At 44.2% G+C, this 24308-nt stretch overlaps 1 long non-coding RNA gene across 1 annotated transcript; it reads right to left on the reverse strand.

Annotated features, from left to right (window-relative positions):
- Positions 1-7367: 7367 nt before the first annotated feature.
- On the reverse strand, positions 7368-12653 carry LOC116944521 (uncharacterized). The gene is made up of 3 exons (XR_004403120.2): positions 12271-12653; positions 9286-9393; positions 7368-8737 (listed from the first exon to the last, which is right to left on the reverse strand). It is a non-coding gene; the product is annotated as an uncharacterized LOC116944521 (long non-coding RNA).
- Between the last annotated feature and the right edge of the window lie 11655 nt (positions 12654-24308).

Here is a 24308-nt window from a genome sequence, read left to right on the forward strand (position 1 = left end):
AATAATTTTCATAGAGATATTATTTACAGACAAACTTCATTACCTATTATAGAGATGCCATTAAAGCGACCTGTGTCTGTCTTTATGGAGATCTGTTAGATGTATATTTCCGAAAGCGAAGTCGTTGAAACAATGTTATTTAGTTTAACACTTAGGCTTTCACAACTAATACTATCCATACGTTTTTTGGGTTAGATCGCGTAAATATAAATGTCGTTAAACCCTCTACCACCCGACACAGTCAATAGTAAGGTTTGTCACGTAATTTGCCACGGGAACAATTCATCCGGTATACACGGTTTGTTGATAGCTTTGGTAATACAGCTTTAATACCAGATATTAGTTTTTGTATTTTATGTACCGTGCCAAATCTCACTCGGATGTTTTATTTTTCCAAAAATCGGACTAGTTTTTTCAGTTACTCCCGTAAGGTACAGTATTTCAATCGTTTTAATTGTATGATCAATTTCAACACTTGTGCTATTTGGTTAAGTTTTGGCATTTAGTGCCCTGTTGATTTGTGCATCATTGTAACCGTTCAATTGCAGCGCTTCTTTAACATGCTTAATCTCACTCCTCAGACTTTCAACATCTGACACCTTCTTAGCCCGATGTATGAGTGTCTTGATGAAAGAGGATTTCTGTGCGGGGTGATGGTGTGACTGCATTCAGAAAGGAGTCAGTGTGAATTTTTGTTTCGGTAAACCCTGTGTGTTATTTTACCATTTTGGCCGCGCCCGAGTAGAATACCTAGAAAGGGGGCAGTTTTATCCACCTCCACTTCCATGGCGAACTGGATGGACAGGTTTGCGAGTTGATGTATCTTTACCATGTGACCCCAGATGTGTCATCCACGTACCTAAACCGAACAGAGGAGTTCAGTGTACTTGAAGCTAGTGCTTTTGCTTCAAAGTCTCCCGTTTACAGATTCACAATCGCAGGAGACAAAGGGGAGCCCATTGCTGCTCCTTCCTTTTGTGGGATATCTTTTCATAAACCTGTGATAGTTACAAGAGTATCGAGTAATTTAATTGATTCGTTCACCAGAACCCTCATGAACACAGAAGTTACATAAAAATTTACCGGAATATCATTAGCGTTATGCCTAATATTTTTTTACTAGCCTTTTGCCCGTCCAAGGACGGGAGCATTTCAGAAAATATGAAACTTGCAAGCGAAAAGCAGACCGCGACGTAATATGCATTGCATCAATTCGTGTGCAATTTGTAATGCCGCGGTGACACAGACTTATATCATTTGAGGTTATAATCAATTGTTCATCATGACGTCCTTTTTACTTCTATGTCTCAATAGCGTTACGGAGATCTCGTGACGTGAGGGTTCTGCCTATGTAGTGAGGGTTGTAAGTTGACGCTGAGGAGTGGGGAGGAAGCGCCTCGCCGCCCCCCCCCCCTCCTCCCCCCATGTGGAGTGACGTGAACCGCTTATTATTAATGGGGGGGGGAGGTGTCCATTTGTAAGACATCACCTCTTCATGAGTATTAATGAGGGGGGCTGTTCGATGTGGAGTGACGTCACCTGCTCATGCTTATTCTTTGGTTCTTTCAGTAAAGAACAGCTGTGTTAATGAGAAGATTAGCATGTGATTCCTGATATGCAATACCCTGGTGTCTACAAACGAAGTTGTGTCTGCGGCAGCAGTTACATTGGGAAAACTAAGCGACATGTCTCGGACCATGTTTGCGAACACAAGGCAGATCTGAAACACGGTAGGAACAAAACTTCTGCCATTGCTGATCATTATTTTAATGCGGCTGGCTCACACGAAATTTATTTCTCTAAGATGATGGTACTTAGCAAGCCTACTGGCTATCAACAAAGATTCGTTCATGAAGCCATCCGCATACACAGACACAATTTCAACCGAGAGGGAGGTTATACACTCAGCAATCATTGGAAAGATGTCATCAACTACTTTGGGTCATGACTTGACTTGTGTTTTCTTGTCAATCAACCTCCACCGTCAGCAGTGTGGTGTGTAGAGTGGGGTGCAGTGATTTCTTAGCGGCCCTTTGCTGCATTAGCATTGCTGCTGCATTGGCATTGGTGGTGCACTGGCATTGTTGCTGCATTGACATTGGTGCACCGCCCATGCTCCTGGTTGCTGCTGATACGCTTGGGCCATGCCCATCCCCAAACCTCTTCTTCGTGATGACCACCGCTTGTGTTGCGATAGAAACGTCGTGATATTTTATTCACCTTATTCGCATTTTTGCTATCTACGTGACTTTACCGAAAGAACCAAAGAATATGAATTCCTGCAGTCACGAAAGTTTTAAGTCAAAATCTGCTCATGATTATTAATGAGGGGAAGGGGGGTGCTACATGTGGAGTGATTACACCCACTCATGATCATTAATGAGGGGGGGTCTATGTAGAGGACGTAACCAGGGGGAATAGATACAATGATTTACCAATCAACAGGGCACTGAATGACAAAACCAGATAAAATAGCACAAGCGTGTAAATTGATCACGCAATTAAAACAATTAAAATACTGTACTTTGCGGAAGCAACTGATAAACTAGCCATATTTTTTAAAACTATATCCGAGTGAGATTTGGCACAGTACATAAAATACAAAAACGAATATCTGGTACTAAAGATGTATTACCAAAGCTATCAACAAAAGATGTGTACCAGATTAATAGCTCATGTGGCAAATGCTATGTTGGTCAGACTGGACGAACGATCAGCATGAGACTAAAAGAACACCCAAGAAAAAACGCAACTGTCGGCACATGTGCCAACAAGGACACTCAATTTATTTTGGTAATGTTGAGGTTGTGTGCAAAACTAGTTACTACTGGCCAATACTATTTAGAAAATCTATTGAAATTGAGAGAAATACAATGTATTTTAACCGTTCTGATAGCTACAGGCTTAGTGCTGCTTGGAAGCGTATTATCAAGTATGAGAATGTTTAACTGCATGCCTATACAGTTCACCATTCGTAAATGGCGATTAACTATATGAGCAGCCAATAACAGATATTGAGATTTTCCACCCAAAAATGTCAAGATATGCATGCATAATGTATATGCATCACACCTGCACATTATGATTAAACTATAAATAACCTAACCGGGAATAGATATCCATTGTAATTCATATGAATACATTTCCCCCTTTTGATTTTGGCACCTCATTGGCTCACAAGTGATGACATCCCATTTATCCCTCTATTTAAGGCCGAAACAGGAGTATTTCTCCACAACTCTAGCTGTCGCCTGATGATGCTGGTTGTAATTACCGGCAAAACATCGTACTAGCATTGTAAATGTTGTGGGTTTACTCTCCAATATCACTGGTGTGCTGAACTAGTAATGAATTGGCATGTTTTGCTTACGTGACAAACCTTACTAATTGACTGGGTCAGGTGGTGACGGGTTTAACAACACTTATATTTACGCTATTTAACCCAAAAACCGCTGGATTGCAGCTAGCTCTTCGAAGTCTTGGTGTGAACACGCGCGTGTGTGTATGGGGAGCAGTAGCACAGTGGTCAGTGTACTGCACTTTGAACCCAGGGATCCAAGTTTGATTTCTGCTCATGGCCAATATCAGTCGTAAAATCGGAACAAGTCCTGGGCTGCCCCTAGGCTGACTCAGCCTTAAATTAGTAGCTAGTACAGTATGTAAACATTAACACTGGGAAAACAAAGGCGGCGGGGCGTGGTACTGGCCACACCACCACCTCATGTGTCGTGTGGACCTTCATAGGTGCTCGCTAACAGAATTTACCCCACTAGCCATGTGTTGGCTACACGGGCGATCTTAGTTTGGAAGACTGAACAAAGAACCCAGAGAACCCAGGATCGTTACCTGGCCCACTGCCGGTCACGACTCGTGCCATCTGGCATCTGGAATCTGATGTAATGTTCTCACCTAGGTCCAGTCAGCCAATAATTACTTCCTAGTGCATTGGAATGGTCATTTACACCAGCAGTGGGTAGACAAATGCAGATGGGTGTGTGTGCAGTTGGCCCTACTGTAATAAGTGGCTCTGATACGGCACAACTTTATTTATTTATTAAAAGTTCTTCACAGCCACGACTCCTCTCATTACGCGGATGCCGTCGTTCGTTCTTTGCGTGACAGCACTGCCCTGTGCCACGTGGAGCTCACCGCTCTCTCCACCGCACCGCTGGCTGGCGGCGCGCTGGGAAGCGCTTGAGCGGCTGAAGGTTGAGCCGCCACGTGGCTTGTGGAGATGGCAGGGCAGCAGCGACGAGGAGCTCCGACTGATGCTTCTGTTATTGTGGAGTAACTCATGCAGCCAGCTATGGCTCTAGGATTTGGTGTTACATGTTATTTATGTAATTTATTGTAAAAATTCGGTCACAGTCCCTGTGATCACTGTTACGTTGCAATTATGGCTTCATTTTTTGGTGATTTCGAAAAGTTTTTTGATTGGACATGTTTGTTTTGTTGTAGTACGGAGTTAGACTGATGGCCTTAATCTACGTTTTCTTGTGGTTGTTGTTGTTTGACTTGCATCCCACTGGGATTTTTTGCACACAGTGTTGGTGTACGGTGCTTTTTTCAGGAATATTTTGCTGTTTTATTTTCATGGATTTTCTGTTTGCACAGTCACATAGTCACTTTAAGATGTTTTTCTTGTTCGTGTTTTTTTGTTTGTTGTGGTTGCACCCGATTCAAGAGCCGAATGGTGCACAGGGCTATACCAAAAAATCAACTGAAACTGATCTTCAACCACCGAACCCCGAACCTTCTGCCTCTGGCCACGCCCCTCTAGGAACCTTCGAGAATGTTCCCGAGGCTTCCAGGCTAGCTCTGCCCGTTAACCGTTCCCCCAGATCGAACCCCACTACTGATAAGCCATGTACTGTCTGATAGTATGTAAAGTGTAACTCCTCAATTATGCAGGAGATGGCGCTCGCTTATTACACTACCACCACCTTGTGTGCTGCATAGGCCTTCATATGGGCTCGCTAACAAAATTCATCCCGCTGCTCTCGTTTGCTCCAAGCAAATCAAAACACATTTAAAAAGCGAATGTTGTGATGTTAATAAACTGCAGAAGTGTGCGCCACCTGTGCGGACGCTAGACTTTTTAAGGTGACTCGTCATGATCACAGTAATGATTGTCACGCGTACCATCAACAATGGCATCAACATTGTTTTTTTTTCTCCATATGTAAAAATCACCTTCCTGTATTTACAATTCCACCTCGGGGGCTCATTGTACCGGTTGGATATGGGATATTTTCTTTTGTCAACCGGACAAGGGCCCCCTGCGATCCGTGCAAATGCCACATCGTTTCATTTGCAGATAAACTCATGGCAGTGTCACGTTTGAAAAGCATTCCCCACTCGCCAGCCGAACATATCCATTTTTTAGTTCATGACGGGCCAACAACACGCCCGGCCGCCTTTGTCTCCTTCGTGGCAATGTTTACACATCGAACCAGGTAACCTGAAGCAAAAGTTATTGAAGAAGCTCCCAGCACGTGGAGGAGATCGAACTGAATTTAGTTCCTAAGAAAAACGTTGGACATCACTCTGGGCAGCATGCGATACAACCTGGAAACAAAAACGTATCTAAGAGCTGTAAAGCACAACCGCGAAATCCTGCACAGTAGAACTCCTCTACCCTATGCTATGTCCATTGCGTTTAATGTGCCTGCGTATCCCTTAGGCCCTCCATAACCTTGTCTCCCTACCTCTCATTGCTACATTTCCACACATCTCATCGGCGAATACAACTAATGAAGCTACGCTTGTGAAAGTCACGGTCACCCACGTCTCTGCTCCCCATGCACGCGTGTGGCGTCGGTGAAATGTTTTACAAGCGATGCTCACGCTGAATTCATTTCACCTGCGCAGCATTCTTTGGTATTACGAGTACCAGCGATAAAACAGTGAACGGAAAATATATTTTTTAAACCAATCAATGCATTGCAACGCGATTCAACCGTAGTGGTGGTCTGCTTGCATTTTTGTGGGTTTCAAAGTTTTGGTGAGATTGTCTCTGTTCAGCAGAAGCAGTGGCAGTGAAGAGGTTGGTCGTCAATTGGAAATTTATTTCAGAGTTAGTCTTAAGTGCTGAGTTGGCACTGCTGAGATCCTGGATTCAAGCCTGGGTTTCATAGACTGACTATAATTTTGTTTGCTTTCTTTTACAAACTCAGGTAGTACAGCAACTGGGCGTGATGGTGGCTATGCACGCTTGTGATTCATTTTGCATTGGAGGCGAGGGTGCATTAAGTAGTGATTTGTGAAACTCCAAATACGCCGCACGCACCCCCTTCCTCGTTCTCGAGTACCGCACAGCCGATATTTGGGGTCAGTAGGGCTGCTCTTTCAGGGGCTTCCCTCTGGCCATGCTGCCCGCCGTGATGGAGGGAAATCACGCTGATGTGGCGCCCATGCTTGGTGCGCCTTATCACCTCTAAACTCTAAAATGCCTGCCTGATTTTATCCCAGACTCGCACATGGAGACTACACGCTCACTTATGAACTACAATTTTTGTTTAATTCCACGCGCACTACTAACGTGTACTCTACACCGAACTGAACACGACCACGCTGCGACGAGTGACGTCTGGTGGGACTCCGTTCCTGAGCTGACTCGCATAACTGTATGTGCCCGTATCGCTGCCATACACCACAATGACCGTGTCTATGAGACACGTCAGGTGGGATGAGAGAAACATGTACTCACAAGTTCCGTTGGCGTTGCTGGCTAAGAAGCAAGGGAGAGTGTTGAACAGTCGTGGATTATTTTCACTCCATCGCTATCCCGACACTCACTTATCCGTTACTCTGCATTCCACAATGATTTTTGTCCATACTTGAAAGCCCCATCCCTTCAAACCAGCGGCTCATTTGTTACTTATTATTAGCGGTGCCTCTTTCAAATGGCCGCGATATCACCATTATAATTGCAGCCCTTTGTGTGGTGTTCTAGTCGAGGTCCCCTTCAGTCCCCCGTTGCCTTCGTTTCCTTGGTTGCCCATATGTGGGCAGCCATTGCATAAAACGACTATCATGTTACATTTGGTTTTAATCGTTCAATTCCAGCTCTGAGGACTAAAATAAAGGTTCACTGTCATGCAATGAAATTTCATGCATAGCGAGTGGAAAGTGTTGCTCTCTATTATTTGGATCAGAGGTCACTTGCATAGAACTCAAAGGTAATTCTGTGATATCTGCTTCAATTTGCCATTCTCTCTCACGACGGTTTGCACTGTATTTACATGTTCCTTGATTAAATGTCTCAGTCCCTGCTGCCACTGGGATTGAAAATTGCGATGTTGCAATGTTAATCCAAATTGTGTCATTTGGGCGTTATTTTTCGAACATGACAAATTTGAACCATGACGCCAGCACACAGTGACCTACTTTGTTCCGAAGACGTCCCGAGAATCTACAGTGTCCGCTGTGAAGCAGATTACTTGTGGTGTTTCGTGGTTCATACACCGCAGTATTAACCAGGGCGGCCTGCCCACATTGACTCCGCGAACCTCCATAAAGGAGCGGCAAGCGCGCGACCACTGGGCTGCACCATCGCCATCTAAATCGACAGCCCTTTATCCGCCACAATAATGAACAATGAATTGAGCACATTTGCATGTAATGTAGCCTTTATTAAACCCACCGCCAAGCACACACGCACACGCCTGCTTAGCAACACTCAAAAGCATTGCTATGACTTAACATCATGGCAGCAATCAGAGCTTGATATCAGCTGGATACAGTCTGAAATTCTGAATCTTTTAATTATCTTGGTAAGTCACAAACATACAGTATGTCCTCATTTTAGTCTCATAACTGTATACATAAATGGGAAAATAAGTGGGTACAATGATATAATATTACGGATAGACATTTATTGCATTCTGGTGATAGTTATAGTGCCTTATGCCAATCACCCGTACTCCTAGCTAGCCGCGAGCAGTGTTTTGAGCGAGAAATTAATCCCTCGTCGTACAGAGAGCGGGGTGAGGGCAAAAAGCATGACAAAGGAGAGCTTGTAGGCCTAGGGCACTCCTGATAGCGATACGTGACAAAGTATAAATCAGTTAGTCATATTTTGATAATTGTTACGTCATGCCAAATGTTCCAATACATATAAAAAAGATCTGCCGATTTGTTGTAACACTTAGGAATGCCCAAGACGCCAGGCGGCCAGCAACACATCAAAGTTGTAATGGACGAGCATGAAACGAGAATGACTTGTGTGGTCGCCCCATTATCATCCTTCCGGTTGACAATTTTCGAGTCTGTTCTGGGAGAATAACGCCCAGGCAGAATTAATAAGAGGGGATCAGGAATCCACTGAACACGGTGTCCCGGTGCTGATTAATAAATATATTTAGCCAAGGCTCCTTAAACTCCACGGTAACCTGGTCGCCTTTGGTCAGCAACATCACAGTACTACCGCTCATCTCGTCATTGGGGTGAGCTGTCATTCTGATGACCGTATTGCCATTCTTATTAAGTAATGCTACGAGATAACCTTTGTCATTGGAGTGCGACTGGAAGGAGAAGTAATAGGCGCCCGGATAGATGCACGTGAACTTGCCCGTGGTGGGTTCGTAGTGTTTTTGTGGATTGCTGATTATGATGTCAAATTTTATTGGAGTCCCCGACTTGACTTCTTGATTTGATAGTCTGGCCGAGAAGACGGAATTGGGCACCTCGCTTTCACTCCACTCCAAATATGATCTTTTCTGACGTTGAGATATATCTAGAGATACACACGTGCCATGGTATCACATATTGGTAGTGTTTGTTTTGATAGTGCCCTATGTGCGTGGTTATCCTCAGGGTGCTTTACATCACATCATTTCCAGTGGATCCTGTCACTGTGGGCAGGACCCAGTGGAGATTACTAAAACCTGGCCTGCAAATGGGCATTAGCCTGTCAGGGGAAGAGGATGAGTGCTATTTTTTTTATTCCCATTTAGTATATTTTTGGTCTTTTTTGGGGCAAATGTAGGCCGTAGAGGGAGAATAAAAAGTGAACGCCCAGTACCACCCAATGGATGTAAAAGAATGTGACAGTGGTGCATTAGCGCAAATAGTAAAAATGCAACCCATATTTAACACAGCCCCTAAAACGAACATTAATAATGTAAGTAGGATGCGTTTTAGAAAATGGACCTACATAGCGCATGCGAAAAGGATGGGCCATTCCCCAAAATTGTGCCTATTATATAATTTTACTTTCAGGGTAGTGTAATGAATGACATGTTGTGGCTTTATGCGCCTTGTGTAACCAAATATGCACCTCACCTTGGGAGAATCCCTCAGTCGAACAGACCACGTACAGCGTGATGAAAAGAGCCAAGGCAATCATGAGACGGAGGCGAGACATCGTCTTGCAGCTGCAACGCAACCAGTCTATGGGCAACATCAGAATCAAAGAGGGCTGCAAAGATCAACATCAAGATGTAATCATGGCCAAAGCCACTGATGCCACCATTACCACCACATTACCAGTGCTCTCTACCCTCCGCCTAGCTGCTGCACAGGAGATATGCAGCCTCCCATGATTTGCCCTGACTGTATCCCACCATCTGAATCATATGGAGACTTAGAGAATCATATAGGAACTCGCAATTTACTATTGGTTTTTGGATTAGATCGCATAAGTATACAAATCAAACGATGTCAATTACCCTTCCTCTACGCGACACAGGAAAACGAATCAAGTTGTCACGTGAAGAAAAACAATTTCCTGAAACTTTCAATGGGCATGTTTTCTTATTTTGACAGCTTGATTGGTCTGGCCATTTCGAATGGCGAATGGTAAATTAAATTTCTATTTAAAGCTTTCGTGACTGCAGGGATTCATCTTCTCAGTTCTTTCGGTAAAGTCACGTAGAATGGAAATAAAATAATAAAAATAAACATAATAAAATAAAATTCTCACGGCGTTCCAGCCACAACACAAGTAGCCTTCTTCAGGTGAAGGGAAGGAGCAGAGCGCCTTAACAAATGAGTTTACATATAAACAGAAGAATTTAGCATTTAAATAGCTATGTTAAAGTGTAGGATTAGCAGGGTGTTAAAGTCAGAAATTAGCATGTAACTGGGAGATTAGCATGATGCTAATTTGAGGGATTAGCATGTAACTGGTCATGGAAGTAGCTATGTTAAAGCGAAAGTTTACATATCTTCAGAGGCATTTAGTATATTGACGTTAAAGAACTGCAACTACCCAACTATCATACAATAAGCCAATGTGAAAGAACTAAGCATAAACTACATCAATATAATAAATATACTCAATATATTCTTCAATAAGTTGAGCTATTAACATAAAGTAACTGGGTATACACTACACTATATAATGAATACCACATAGTAAACTGATAAAAAACTAAAATATAAACTACATCAATGTTATCAATAAACTCAATATACTCTCCAATCAGCTGAGCTACTAACAATAAGTCGTTATACATTACAATTCCCTATACTTTAGACTATAAAATATTAGACTTGTGATATTACACTATGTATTATTCTACCAACCCTACTATATACCACACTGCTGTATATTCACTATACAATTATAGTAACTCATTGTATAATTCAAGGGTGGGGTTTGTCTATGGCAATGTATATTACTGTGTATAGTGTAATGTAGAAAAAAGTTTAGTTGGAGACATATCAATATAATGCATAATGTTAGAGCTTACATTGGGCTGTGTATACGATATTATATAATGTAGTTTAGATTGGAAGGTATAACATTGTAATGTATAGTAGTCTAGTTTATAACATAGTTGTAACGCAACACAGGACAGAGCAGCGCATCATGGCTGTTTTTCCCCCCTCCTCCGTTCGAGCATAGATGGACTCGTCCGTCTGAACAAAGCTCGTCGCTTTCCGTGGTGCTAACGTTGAAAAGAAAAAAAAACCGCCACCTTTTTGTTTTCAACATAGAATTGTAATGTATAACGACTTATTGTTAGTAGCTTAGCTGATTGGAGAGTATATTGAGTTTATTGATAACATTGATGTAGTTTATATTTTAGTTTTTTATCATTTTACTATATGGTATTCATTATATAGTATAGTGTATACCCAGTTACTTTATGTTAATAGCTCAACTTATTGAAAAATATATTGAGCACATTTATTATATTGATGTAGTTTATACTTAGTTCTTTCACATCGGCTTATTGTATGATAGTTGGGTAGTTGCAGTTCTTTAGCGTCAATATACTAAATGCCTCTGTTGATATGTAAACTTTGACTTTAACATAGCTACTTCCGTGACCAGTTACATGCTAATCCCGCACATTAACATCATGCTAATCTCCCAGTTACATGCTAAATCCAACACTTTAACATAGCTATTTCAATGCTAAATTCTTCTGTTGATATGTAAACTCCTTTGTCCAGGCGCACTGCTCCTCCCACCCAGCTTAAAAGACGCTGCGAAGCTTAGCAGTGTTCATTGAAGCGCTGTCGTCCCGACAGTTCTGTTCCTTCACCGGAAGAAGGCGACTTGTGTTGTGGCCGAAACTTCGTGAGAATTTTATTTTATTATGTTTTATTTTTATTTTCATTCAACGTGACTTTACCGAAAGAACCAAGAAAAAGGGTAAATTACTCCATTTTATAGCATACGCATGCAACCTGACCCATACACCAATTACGAATTAAAATTATGGTCGGGAAAACCCACGTGGAACCTATTCACTCAAAACACATGCTCGCATACAGACCAATAGTCTCACACAGAGAACCGCGGACTCACAGCGACCCATAGAACTCCTCGAACAGTCTCCCCCCATTTGCTCTGAGGTCTCCTCTTCCCCTTGGTCGGCACACTCGTGGAGACTACTCCAATTTCTGTCTAGCAGCACTCACCCATCCTGCAGACGCAACGCACCCAGCGCAACCGTCTTTGCAGCATCGCATCTACAATGTGCGCCTCTCGTGTTCTCTTGTGGGGCTTGCATAGCAAACGGCTGCGCCTCATCTCATTACATCGCTGTCTTGTCGATGTCTGTTCTCCCCTCGCACTGCATCTGTCTATATCTAGTCTCTCGCGCTACTTTTTTGGAGATTGAGTAATAAAATCAATTTGTGCGTAGAACACCTGGCAATATGGATTAGTATGTTGAGAGGTGGTGGCAGCTTGGGAAGGACTTCATTCAGCAGTACATTGACCGTGGCTGATGATTGTGCAAATAATAACATTTACCAAATTATATTGATCCTTCCTCTCCATAGAGATTTAACCCAAAACAATGTACGTACCTTTTCGGATGCTGATAGCGAGCAGGTAGTTGCTCCGAAGTTCAGGATCTTTGAGGCTGTAAACAGAGGTCTCTTGCAGGTATCCCTCGGCTGTCCATAATTTATATGAATATGCTAATGAACCTCACCATAAAGCTGTCAAAATGCATCCCATTTACATTTCTGTCACACCCAATCTCAGCGTCACTTACGAAGCAATATATTCATGATCAGTCCCCTAACTTTCTATTTGCCCCGCCCCCGGCCACGCCCCCTTTCTCAAACTGTCTCAGCCAATCCCGAACATCCCCGATGGTCCATCCTGTAATTATCCCTCGTGACCACTTGGCCAGGCACTGTCCCTACCCACTCACTGTCTCCACCCACGCACTGTCTCTCTCTCCGCACTGTCCCTACACCTACAAAATCAAATTTGCTGGGGGGGGAGATTTTTGGAGGGTGGGGGGGGATGTCGACAACTCTTTTTCAAAACCTTTTAGATGAACTATTTACCCCCCACTTCATATTACTTTTTGATTCAGGACTTCTGAAAGGCTCTTATAATTTTGTTGACGGACAAAGGGACAGACAAACGGAACGTCGGGCTTTCGCAACAGCTTAGTATTTGTGTATGTATATGTCATGTTGTTAAGAGAAGACAAAGCCGGGTACTTCCTGCTAGTAATATATAAAATACATTATACACTACATATGACAACTTAAACGATGAAAATACTGCACGTATATTAATCTTTCATGACATAACCAGAGTAATGAAAAGAGAAAATATACAGTGCGATCTGGCAAAAAGTGCGTATAACTCGGCAAACGCAATTTGTTGAAACAAGAGTGGAGTACGCACAATCGCCCCATGCAAAGTCTTCTAGATGCGTGTGTGTGGTAAGTACGATACAATAAAAATACAGTAACTTTTACAGTAGGATATTTATTTCGTATTGTTGTGTGTTTATTTATGACAATTTCATATTTAAAAAAAATAAGCTAAAAAAACAGTAACACCTAAAAACATTGACTTTACACGCATTCGCACCTCTGTACGGGAATTTACAATAGCATAGTTTATGCAGCACTTGGCATAACTTTAGCTAATTAATCACTGACAATGCAAGCTATCAGATGAATGTATTATTGCAATTGGCTAAAGGACGCAGCACATGAGGTTATGTGAATTGCGCCATTGGCTCTCTCTACGAGAATGCACATTAGCATAGTTTATGCAGTGTTAGGCATCAGTTTCAGAATAATAAAAACGCTGATACAAGGATTATTTAACAATAGCGTCATCGTGACGCCGCTATGCATTACATCGGTTTTGCCCAATAATGTTATGGAGTTACTCTGAATGTTCTTTTCTTCAAAGTTGGGGTCATATAAATACGAACGTACAAAAGATTCGTTAAACAAATGGATGCAATAGTAGAGTTCGTAGGCGTTAAGTGTGGTGGTCACATAGAGGACAGGCGGCCACACCAATAGAAAAAAGAAGAGAGTGTAACATATAACAATAGGTTTTTTCCCTTTTTGGCAATAAAACAGGTGTCAAGATGTTAAAACACCAAACGGAATCCTTATTCAAGGAATCCTGTCATCATTAACCACACGTACTTGTGGTGAACAGGCTAACAAAAAAACATGTTCTGATAATATATCGTTCATAATGAAAATGCTACAATTAGTGGTGTTATAACAATTCAATTTAATTAATATTTATTTAAAGTTGCGCATTTTATGTGACGTCACATTTCTCAAACCCCCCCTCTCCCCGTCGTCACACATCGTCACAAATGTCTGACCCCCTCCCCCATTAGGGGCGTGACGTCCTTTATGGACCTTGCTGCCCTATGAGTTCTTGTTTTGGTGTTACATGGAACAATTAAAGTTCCCTTACCGGGACTATGTTGTACGCATACCTTTGAACACATTAGTTGAGTATAACAATACATCAGTTGAGAGCTAGTAGATACTACTGTAGCGTCCATAGATACGGCTATAGAGTCGGTAGATACTACTGTAGAGTCGTTAGATACTACTATCGAGTCTGTAGATACTACTGTAGAGTAGGTAGATACTACCGTAGAGTAGGTAGATACTACTGTTGAGTGGGTAGATGTTGCACACTCGAAATGAAGGACGTGGGCAGGTACTCCAAATCGAGGGCAAACACATTTATTGTCTTCTTAGTTTTTTCGGTAAAGTCACGTTGAAGAGAAACAACAAAATAATAAAATATATATAAAACAATAAAAAATTCTCACGACGTTTCGACCATAACTCAAACGGTCATCTTCAGGTGTGTTGGTTTGCATAAATTTATTTTTAAACGGCGCATTTATTTATTTATAAAAAACGTTAGCATCACGCGCAGCGATTTGGCAGTTTGCCCAGGACTAGTCCATCTATATTTTGAAAAGAGGAGGGGGGAGACGAAATTTTTTATAATGTATGCTGTCTGAAAGCCACTGTAAGCGTGAACAATCAATTAAGAACTGAAATGGTTTATCAAATCTTTCCAATGATTGCTAAGATAGAATCCATCTTCTCGGTTGAAATTGTCTCTGTGCTTGTATATGTGGATAGCCTCATGAACGAATCTCTCCTGGAAGCCAGATGGCTTACAAAGAACCTCTGTCTTGGAAAAGTCAATGGCATGTGAGCCTACTGAATTAGAACAATGATCTGCTACGGCCGAGGTGTTGGTCCTACCATGTTTAAGGTCTGCTTTATGTTCACGAATGCGGTCCGAGACATGGCGTTTGGTTTCTCCAATGTAACTACTACCACAGAGGCAACTTAGTTTGTAGACACCAGGGTATTGTATGTCCGGAATCACATCTTTTACAGACGGAACCAGATCACGGATTTTATGTAATGTGTTGAAACGGACCTGGATCTTGTGTTTATTCAAGATTTTGGAGATCTTTTTTTTCGTGATCCCAGCAATGTAGGGTAAAGTGATGGTTTTGAAAGGCTCCTCAAGAGGGTTCTTCTTCATGGTTTGAGTGATAGCTTTGCGGATTGTATAGTCGGAGTAACCATTAGACCTAAGAGCTTGGTGTACGTGCTTGAGTTCACTGCTTATGTGTTCCTGGTCGGATATGCATTGGGCTCTATGATACAGAGTCTTGATGAGAGAATTCTTCTGTGATGGATGGTGGTGGAAATCCAGTTTCAGATAAGCATCCGTATGGGTAGCTTTCCTGTAGACAGAGTGGCTCATTGAACCATCAGGTCTCTTTTTAATTAGGACATCCAAAAAAGGTATCTTGCCATCTATTTCGACTTCCATGGTAAATCTGATGGCTGGGTGTATGGAATTGATGTGGTCGAAGAATTGGTCTAGAGCAGGCCGGCCATGTGGCCAGATGACAAAAGTGTCATCCACGTACCTCTTCCATAAGGTTGGGCGCAGAGTGGCAGTCTGGATGGCGTCAGTCTCAAATTTCTCCATGAAAATGTTAGCTATAACTGGAGAAAGGGGGGAGCCCATTGGGGTGCCCTCAGTTTGTTTGTAGAAAGTTCCATTCCAAGTGAAGTATGTATTGGTTAAACAGAGTCTCACCAGGGGGGGTACCTCAGTGTGTAGTCCTTGATGAACCAAGTCTTCAATGATTGCAATGGTGTCAGGTACAGGAACCTTGGTGAATAAGGAAACTACATCAAAACTGACAAGCAGGTCATCTGGGGACAGGGAAATACCCTTGATTGTCGATACCAGGTGAGTAGAATTTTGTACCGCAGAGGTGGTCTTTCCAGTGAAAGGACGCAGGATTTCAGACAAAAACGAGCTAGTTTGTAGGTGGGGGAGCTGATAGTAGAGACTATGGGACGAAGAGGTGTATCAACTTTATGTATTTTTGGTAAGCCTTATAATCTCAAAAACACTAAGATGCCAGCTAGCAACCTCAGCAAAGATGAGCGTTTTGAATTATATAAATTAAAAAAGAGGAATGATATTGTAGTCCTCTCAGCTGACAAAGGCAATGCTACTGTCATCATGGATAAAATAGAATACAACAACAAAATTAAAGAATTACTCGACGATGGTAGTTATACAAAAATAAAAAGAGATCCCACCAACAGCCTCGTCACACAAACCAACAAAATAATTTCTGATTCAACCGCATTAATTGATCAATCTAAACAGTTTTCGTTGAAACCTTCTGCTGCCAGGCCACCAAGATTATACGGCTTACCAAAAATACATAAAGTTGATACACCTCTTCGTCCCATAGTCTCTACTATCAGCTCCCCCACCTACAAACTAGCTCGTTTTTTGTCTGAAATCCTGCGTCCTTTCACTGGAAAGACCACCTCTGTGGTACAAAATTCTACTCACCTGGTATCGACAATCAAGGGTATTTCCCTGTCCCCAGACGACCTGCTTGTCAGTTTTGATGTAGTTTCCTTATTCACCAAGGTTCCTGTACCTGACACCATTGCAATCATTGAAGACTTGGTTCATCAAGGACTAAACACTGAGGTACCCCCCCCCCCCCTGGTGAGACACTGTTTAACCAATACACACTTCACTTGGAATGGAACTTTCTACAGACAAACTGAGGGCACCCCAATGGGCTCCCCCGTTTCTCCAGTTATAGCTAACATTTTCATGGAGAAATTTGAGACTGACGCCATCCAGACTGCCACTCTGCGCCCAACCTTATGGAAGAGGTACGTGGATGGCACTTTTGTCATCTGGCCACATGGCCGGCCTGCTCTAGACCAATTCTTCGACCACATCAATTCCATACACCCAGCCATCAGATTTACCATGGAAGTCGAAATAGATGGCAAGATACCTTTTTTGGATGTCCTAATTAAAAAGAGACCTGATGGTTCAATGAGCCACTCTGTCTACAGGAAAGCTACCCATACGGATGCTTATCTGAAACCGGATTCCCACCACCATCCATCACAGAAGAATTCTCTCATCAAGACTCTGTATCATAGAGCCCAATGCATATCCGACCAGGAACACATAAGCAGTGAACTCAAGCACGTACACCAAGCTCTTAGGGCTAATGGTTACTCCGACTATACAATCCGCAAAGCTATCACTCAAACCATGAAGAAGAACCCTCTTGAGGAGCCTTTCAAAACCATCACTTTACCCTACATTGCTGGGATCACAAAAAAAAAGATCTCCAAAATCTTGAATAAACACAAGATCCAGGTCCGTTTCAACACATTACATAAAATCCGTGATCTGGTTCCGTCTGTAAAAGATGTGATTCCGGACATACAATACCCTGGTGTCTACAAACTAAGTTGCCTCTGTGGTAGTAGTTACATTGGAGAAACCAAACGCCATGTCTCGGACCGCATTCGTGAACATAAAGCAGACCTTAAACACGGTAGGACCAACACCTCGGCCGTAGCAGATCATTGTTCTAATTCAGTAGGCTCACATGCCATTAACTTTTCCAAGACAGAGGTTCTTTGTAAGCCATCTGGCTTCCATGAGAGATTCGTTCATGAGGCTATCCACATATACAAGCACAGAGACAATTTCAACCGAGAAGATGGATTCTATCTTAGCAATCATTGGAAAGATTTGATAAACCATTTCAGTTCTTAATTGATTGTTCACACTTACAGTGGCTTTCAGACAGCATACATTATAAAAAATTTCGTCTCCCCCCTCCTCTTTTCAAAATATAGATGGACTAGTCCTGGGCAAACTGCCAAATCTCTGCGCGTGATGCTAACGTTTTTTATAAATAAATAAATGCGCCGTTTAAAAATACATTTATGCAAACCAACACACCTGAAGATGACCGTTTGAGTTATGGTCGAAACGTCGTGAGAATTTTTTATTGTTTTATATATATTTTATTATTTTTTGTTTCTCTTCAACGTGACTTTACCGAAAAAACTAAGAATATGAATTACTGCAGTCACGAAAGCTTTAAATAAAAATTTAATCGCCTCTATGGGGAGGGTTTTCACATAACTCTAAGATCCTTCAACAAACACCGGGATAAGAAAGCTCAGCTGATCGAGTCTCTCACCTTCCTGAAGAGATGCCGCGACTCTGGGGTAATACCAATCGCATTTACACTGACCTCTGCTGCTGTAACTTCTTCTAATGTGAAACGAATTCTTTTCAAAACTAGCTTAGCTCTTATCTCAGAAAAAATCAGACTTATACGCACAGAACTAGATCAGTTAGACAAGACACTCTACAAATCACACTTATCATTGACGGCAATAATGTCCACATCGGATTGGGAACATGTAGACAATATGACTGCCTCTTCAGCTGCTACTATGTCGACCAAATGTAAGGAAAACCTGATTTCCAAATTTAACCTCCTCTTCAACAAAAGACCGGAGCCACACACCAAAAAGTTAGACGTTAATAAAGTCGTAATTAATCGCAGTAACAGTTCTATTTCCGATGGTCTGAAATCCGTTTTAGCTAAAGGTCTAAACTTTGCAGTCACACCTAAACACATACCAGTTAATTATATAATTGCCCAAGTAGACGTTGCTCTCAGGGGCCTGGGTCACATCGCTGCAGACGTAGCAAGATCTGAAATTGCTGCAACCCTCAAAAACGCTAAGATTCCAGCTAGCAACCTCAGCAAAGATGAGCGTTTTGAATTATATAAATTAAAAAAGAGGAATGATATTGTAGTCCTCTCAGCTGACAAAGGCAATGCTACTGTCATCATGGTTAAAATAGAATACAACAACAAAATTAAAGAATTACTCGACGATGGTAGTTATACAAAAATAAAAAGAGATCCCACCAACAGCCTCGTCACACAAACCAACAAAATAATTTCTGATTCAACCGCATTAATTGATCAATCTAAACAGTTTTCATTGAAACCTTCTGCTGCCAGGCCACCAAGATTATACGGCTTACCAAAAATACATAAAGTTGATACACCTCTTCGTCCCATAGTCTCTACTATCAGCTCCCCCACCTACAAACTAGCTCGTTTTTTGTCTGAAATCCTGCGTCCTTTCACTGGAAAGACCACCTCTGTGGTACAAAATTCTACTCACCTGGTATCGACAATCAAGGGTATTTCCCTGTCCCCAGACAACCTGCTTGTCAGTTTTGATGTAGTTTCCTTATTCACCAAGGTTCCTGTACCTGACACCATTGCAATCATTGAAGACTTGGTTCATCAAGGACTAAACACTGAGGTACCCCCCCCCTGGTGAGACACTGTTTAACCAATACACACTTCACTTGGAATGGAACTTTCTACAGACAAACTGAGGGCACCCCAATGGGCTCCCCCCTTTCTCCAGTTATAGCTAACATTTTCATGGAGAAATTTGAGACTGACGCCATCCAGACTGCCACTCTGCGCCCAACCTTATAGAAGAGGTACGTGGATGGCACTTTTGTCATCTGGCCACATGGCCGGCCTGCTCTAGACCAATTCTTCGACCACATCAATTCCATACACCCAGCCATCAGATTTACCATGGAAGTCGAAATAGATGGCAAGATACCTTTTTTGGATGTCCTAATTAAAAAGAGACCTGATGGTTCAATGAGCCACTCTGTCTACAGGAAAGCTACCCATACGGATGCTTATCTGAAACCGGATTCCCACCACCATCCATCACAGAAGAATTCTCTCATCAAGACTCTGTATCATAGAGCCCAATGCATATCCGACCAGGAACACATAAGCAGTGAACTCAAGCACGTACACCAAGCTCTTAGGGCTAATGGTTACTCCGACTATACAATCCGCAAAGCTATCACTCAAACCATGAAGAAGAACCCTCTTGAGGAGCCTTTCAAAACCATCACTTTACCCTACATTGCTGCGATCACAAAAAAAATCTCCAAAATCTTGAATAAACACAAGATCCAGGTCCGTTTCAACACATTACATAAAATCCGTGATCTGGTTCCGTCTGTAAAAGATGTGATTCCGGACATACAATACCCTGGTGTCTACAAACTAAGTTGCCTCTGTGGTAGTAGTTACATTGGAGAAACCAAACGCCATGTCTCGGACCGCATTCGTGAACATAAAGCAGACCTTAAACACGGTAGGACCAACACCTCGGCCGTAGCAGATCATTGTTCTAATTCAGTAGGCTCACATGCCATTGACTTTTCCAAGACAGAGGTTCTTTGTAAGCCATCTGGCTTCCATGAGAGATTCGTTCATGAGGCTATCCACATATACAAGCACAGAGACAATTTCAACCGAGAAGATGGATTCTATTTTAGCAATCATTGGAAAGATTTGATAAACCATTTCAGTTCTTAATTGATTGTTCACGCTTACAGTGGCTTTCAGACAGCATACATTATAAAAAATTTCGTCTCCCCCCTCCTCTTTTCAAAATATAGATGTGTAGGGGTGCTATGGGGAATAAACACATGGCACGGGAAGGTGTGGTTCACCCACACCTTGGTGGCTACAACAACGTCCGCTAAGGCTCCAGTGGGTATAAAGTGCGGGGAGCCAGGGAGCTCGGGGCAGAGTGTGGGGCCCGAGGCTGAAGCAACCAGTGAAGAAAGAAGGCCAGCTAGGTGAGACCCTGGAACTCCTGTGACCGCTGCCCTTTTCAGGGCCGGCACAGCAAGCCAGTGGTGCGGCCCCAGAGCCCCAGAGTCAGAGTCCTTCTAAGGGCCGGTCTGGTCGGCGGGGTGCCGAGATCTGTGCCTAACCAGGGCCGGATCTGATAGCCTCCCTTAGAGCCCTTCCAGGAGGAACTGGGAGCCTAGAGCTTAGGCTAGAGAGCCTGGGGTGTGTTCCTGAGTTATACGGGTGGAGGGGCCGCTACCCCTTCTAGTGTAACCCTTGTTAAGGTTTAAATAAATAGTGCTGCTTCTATTCTGCCGTCTCCGTGTCCTGGAACCCACTACAACTGGTGTCAGAAGTGGTCTTAAAATGGACACAAGGAGTACAAACCGATCACAGGAACCCCAGGAGGAGGACGGCTCGCCTGGGATTGCGCCAGAGGCCGCGGCCGACGATCCTGGGATGTCCCAGACGCCCCAACAGCAGCCGCCGCTGGAGGAGTGGCCGCCGATGGAGGACGGGTTGCAGGCGGCTCACTCTCGACTGGCTGAGCTGCTGTATGCCGCGGCTTCCACGCTGGAGGAAATCAACCGCGCGGGGCTGCGGGCGCAAAGGCGGCAGAGAGACGAACGCCGTTCAACGGCCATTCCCGCCGAAACACAGCCACCAGATTTCGGATTTGCCGCCATGACAGTGTCCGCCACGGCGATTGGAGAGTCGCAGCTCCACGTGGACGCTGTGGGCCAATCAGCGGTGGTGACGTCATCACCAACGGACGCCCGCTGTCAGGACCAATCGGCGGGCGCATCGTCATCACCTGCGCGACCGCCGATGGGTGTCCCCAGCCCCTCAAACACCGGTGGAGAGGCCGGAAATGGCGCGCGGCACCTCTCAGAGACGAAGCCATCGTTTCAACAACGCCTGCCGGTGTTGAAGGAGTTCGTTTCAGACGGCGGCGACTGGGGGGCCTTTCAACGCCGCTTTCTCGCTCATCAAGAGATGGCCGGCTGGACGGACAACGAGGCGTTGAGTGCGCTACCGGCCATGCTGGACGATGACGCCCTTGCTACGCTCATCACAGCTCCCAGATCAACGCGATCTATGCTACAGTCGGCGCTCCAGGTCCTCACCATAGTCTACGGGCCATCGTCGGACTGCCGCAAACTCTTCCACGAGCGGTGCAGGGGCCAGAAGGAGCCACCGCTGGCGTATCGCACGGCTCTCCTGGCCCTCGCAAAAGCGGCTTTCCCGCGGATGGACGCCGAAGGGGTGGACGCGATGGTGACGGAGAAGCTCCTGGCGTTGGCCCAGGAGCTACAGATCGTCATCGTCGCAGAGGACGACGCGGACATGTGCTCCTTGCGGGCAGCAAGACACATCCACGCGCACCTGATAGCGCAGCGTCGATCACCTCTCGTCCCCAAGGGCGCAGCTGCGGTGTGCACTGGGACGCCGACCATCCCCCCCTCCGAGGAGGTCTTCGCGGCGGGTCGCCCGGTGGAGTGGAGATCCGGAGGGAGGCCGGCTCGGACCACACCGGATCGCCAGGAGCACCCCAAGGCGCTCATCACGTGCTACAACTGTGGCCGCAAGGGCCACGTGGCTGCGGATGCCGGGCGCCTCGTCAACGACAGCCGGGACGGTCGGACGGCGCTCCAGCCTACAGGCCTCCGCATCGCAACCCGGCCGAGCATGTGATGTCTCCGCTGACTCCTGGACGGCGTCTTCGTCACCTGCCCTTGATGCTTCGCTAACTGTTCCACCTTCAGGCGCCTCAAGAATGACGGCTTCCAGCGCGCCTGCACCACCCGGTGGGGACGGAGTTTGCCCTTCCGGGGTGATGGAAGACGGTGCACCTGCACAGCCAGTGCCCACTGCCGGGCCGACCGGACCCTCCCCCTACGATGGACCCGCAAATCGGACTCGCGCCAAAATGCGCCGCTTGTTGTAAAAATGGTTCTTGTTACTCTTGTTGTTCACTGTTAAGTTTTCTTGCTGCGTTGATGGGGGGGGGGGGGGGTACAATGTATATGTGTATATAGTGTAATTTTGTATAGGTGGGTTGGGTTATTTATTGGGGTGTTCGTTCTTATGAGGCACGCACGGGTGGGGGTTTGTTGTGTTTATTGTTCGAGTATTGTTGCAGCCGGGACGGCTGCGGGTTACACGGGAGGGGGTGATGTAGGGGTGCTATGGGGAATAAACACATGGCACGGGAAGGTGTAGTTCACCCACACCTTGGTGGCTACAACAACGTCCGCTAAGGCTCCAGTGGGTATAAAGTGCGGGGAGCCAGGGAGCTCGGGGCAGAGTGTGGGGCCCGAGGCTGAAGCAACCAGTGAAGAAAGAAGGCCAGCTAGGTGAGACCCTGGAACTCCTGTGACCGCTGCCCTTTTCAGGGCCGGCACAGCAAGCCAGTGGTGCGGCCCCAGAGCCCCAGAGTCAGAGTCCTTCTAAGGGCCGGTCTGGTCGGCGGGGTGCCGAGATCTGTGCCTAACCAGGGCCGGATCTGATAGCCTCCCTTAGAGCCCTACCAGGAGGAACTGGGAGCCTAGAGCTTAGGCTAGAGAGCCTGGGGTGTGTTCCTGAGTTATACGGGTGGAGGGGCAGCTACCCCTTCTAGTGTAACCCTTGTTAAGGTTTAAATAAATAGTGCTGCTTCTATTCTGCCGTCTCCGTGTCCTGGAACCCACTACAGATGGACTAGTCCTGGGCAAACTGCCAAATCGCTGCGCGTGACGCTAACGTTTTTTATAAATAAATAAATGCGCCGTTTAAAATAAATTTATGCAAACCAACACACCTGAAGATGACCGTTTGAGTTATGGTCGAAACGTCGTGAGAATTTTTTATTGTTTTATATATATTTTATTGTTTTTTGTTTCTCTTCAACGTGACTTTACCGAAAAAACTAAGAATATGAATTACTGCAGTCACGAAAGCTTTAAATAAAAAATTACATTTATTGTGGTCAATCTGTAAAAGGCAACAGCACGTGTGTCACACACAGCAATCCTCAACCGAGTCGCCATGAACCACGTTACTGGTGTACAAGTCCAGTTAATCAATAACCCTGCCAGCCACCCACAGGCCCAACTCAGTTATCATATGCTGGTGTACACACTTGCATTGATGTACTGCACAGCACATAAGTACAAAACCACACTTTCCTCTCTTGCTGCATGAGGAAATTATTAAAAGAGAGGTCCATTCCTAATGTGCCACATAGATACTACTGTGGAGTTAGTAGATACTACTGTAGACTCAGTATAAACTACTGTAGACTCTGTAAATACTACTATAATCAATAGATACTAGTGTAGAGTCTGTAAATAATACTGCAGGGTCGGTAGATACTACTACAGTCCACAGATACAACTGTAGACTCAGCAGATACTACTATTGAGTCAATAGATACAACTGTAGAATCAGTAGATACTAACTAGATTCAACGCTTTCATGACTGCAGGAATAACTCTTTGGTTCTTTCGGTGAAATCACTTAGAAAATAAAATCTAATTCTAATAG

The sequence above is a fragment of the Petromyzon marinus genome, chromosome 21 (assembly GCF_048934315.1).
Source record: "Petromyzon marinus isolate PM22_M1 ecotype Great Lakes invasive population chromosome 21, UKy_Petmar_22M1.pri1.0, whole genome shotgun sequence".
Lineage (NCBI taxonomy): Eukaryota > Metazoa > Chordata > Hyperoartia > Petromyzontiformes > Petromyzontidae > Petromyzon > Petromyzon marinus.